Raw genomic sequence first — 2296 nt, 5'->3', positions numbered from 1 at the left:
ACTTGGCAATAAAACATCGGAGCTGCGTCTCAGACAGCATTTCCTTTTACAGCCCGGTGTATTTCACTCATTATAACAGGAGGCAGGGAGCTCGAGGTGTCCCCATTTCTCCCCCTTTAATTAAATTTTCTAAATTACTGCCCAAGATTTGGATAAAGCGAAAGACTTACAGCTCTGCTAATCGCCATGGAGGCTCCTGCCCCATCGCGGCGGTGGCCTGACTGTCCCAGGTCCCAACATTATTAAAGTGAAATACTGTGGGCATTGCCTGCCTGGGCTCTGGTTTATAAAAGGAAATGCAGCCTCAGGAGGGAAATGGGCCCAGGCTCAGGAAAGAGGCCTGGGATCCAGGACTGGCTTTGCTGTTACCTCTCTGTGTGACCTTGGGCAAGTTACTTTCCCTTTCTGAGCCTCACAACTTCCGCTGCTCCCCAAACATCCATCTTGAGGCTCTTAGAATTGATCTGGGGCTGGGCAGCCCTTGGGTACATACTGAGATGATTTGGAAAACTTTAGAAAGTATTACCACCCAGGCTGCATCCCGGAGATTCTGGGTACTGAGAATTTTAAGAATTCCCCATGAGCTTCCAGGGAACAGCCAGGGTTGAGCGGCTTTGGCTCAGATGCAGTTATGAGAAAGATGTGAGGGAACTTTAGGGTATCTGGGGAAGCCGGTCATGCCTGCAGAGGCTCAAGCCCTATCCTGGGGGTTCTCTTTCAGTTTGGCTGGGGTTGGGAGGGTCTCTGAGAACCTGCCACTCACCAAGCAACCCAGGTATGTGTCATGCAGACATCCAGTGGCCCACAGCGAGGACCTAACAGGAGAGGAAGGACAGGGCATCTCATCTTCTGTTCCCTGAATTGGACTCACCCCAGCTGTCCCCTGGAGAGCAGCGTGGAGGTCTGGGATGCTGCTCCCTGAAGGCTGGTTTCCTTACCGGTTCCCCTCAAAACTGAGTAGGAGACTGGGCTGGCCTCTGCAGTCTGACCCTGTCCATCACGTGCACCTCCAGCTCTGACCCTTCTGCCCTCATGACCCACGATCGATTCAGACCCAGGCCCCCACTCTGGAGGGCTTCTGAGTGTCATAGCACTCTGCCCCACCCCTCCAGAGCTCGCAGGCCTCCTTGGAAGGCTTGGCCAAGCTGAGAGCCATACCTGGGCCAGGGACCAGCAGAGCGGAAAGGCCATCTGCCCTGGTTCCTGCCTCCGACAGGCAGTGGCCACTGAAGACGGCTATGGGCCTCCCCGAGGCCAGCCCTCTGGATCCAGTCTGGGTGGACATAGAAAACATCATCTAGAGCCTAACATTTGAAGTATCTCTATTTTTTTTTTTAAGAGAAAGGCTGTCAAAGATCAACTGCTATTGCCCCTGTCGTAGAGATGGGAAAACTGGGGCCTCAGAGAAGTGGTAAAAAGCCCAGGTTCTCTCTCTCTTTCCTTCACTCTCTCTCTCTCTTTTTTTCTTTTTACTTGTAGGCAATTTATTAACAGAAAACAGTAATTTGAGGAGTCCTGTTCACAGCTGGCAACCACGGTGACCCCCTTCCTGCAGGTGCTGTCTGAGGGGATGGGGGTGACATCCTCAATCTGCCCGATCGTCATACCCGAGCAGGTGAGGGCTCTGAGGGCTGACTGGGCCCCAGGAGTCTGGGCCCTATTTCCCCTGTGAGCTGGAGCCTGATGTGGAGGGCAGGGATTCCCAGCTCCTTGCACCTCAGGGCTGCAGCCGGGGCAGCCAGCACGGCAGTGTATGGCGAGGATTCATCTTCAGCCTTCACTTTGATCCCACCAGACATACAGCAGATGGTTTCCTTGCCAGAAAGATCACTGAAAGATGCAAAGATGTGGCAGACACCAACACATCCTCTCCTTCAGCCACCTGAGGTCCAAGGCTGATGACCTGTTTTTTCCTTCTCTTCCCCTTGCAAAGTGCCATTTCTGCACTTGCTCCAGACTTCGCCTCTTTTTTTTTTTTTTTTTAATTTACTATAGAGCACATGCACTCACAGAGAGCCAGAGACAGAGCCAGAGAGAGAGAGAAAATGAGAAAATACTTGCTAGGGAGTATGGCCATGCCACAGCCCCTTCTCCTCCATTCTCCTCTCAGGATTTTGGGCATGCACACACACATGGAGTGTTCTTTCAAGCCACCAGTTGGCCATGTGGGGTCCAGCCGCCTCAACCTCCATGCCACCTGTGGACCCAACTCTTTCTCTCTTTCCGTTTTTTGTTTTGTTTTGTTTTGTTTTGTTTAATTTACCAAAGGATGCACGCACTTGCCGCGCCGAGAGAA

The 2296-nt window shown here is 52.3% G+C and overlaps 1 pseudogene; it reads right to left on the bottom strand.

Moving 5' to 3' along the window:
- Nucleotides 1-1048: 1048 nt before the first annotated feature.
- Nucleotides 1049-1939, bottom strand: LOC102486387 (40S ribosomal protein S14 pseudogene; annotated as a pseudogene).
- Nucleotides 1940-2296: the final 357 nt, after the last annotated feature.

This window comes from Tupaia chinensis, unplaced genomic scaffold (genome assembly GCF_000334495.1).
Source record: "Tupaia chinensis unplaced genomic scaffold, TupChi_1.0 Scaffold000115_1, whole genome shotgun sequence".
Taxonomy (NCBI): domain Eukaryota; kingdom Metazoa; phylum Chordata; class Mammalia; order Scandentia; family Tupaiidae; genus Tupaia; species Tupaia belangeri.
Note: the sequence above shows the minus strand (reverse complement) of the source record. Positions and strands in the feature narration are given on the sequence as shown.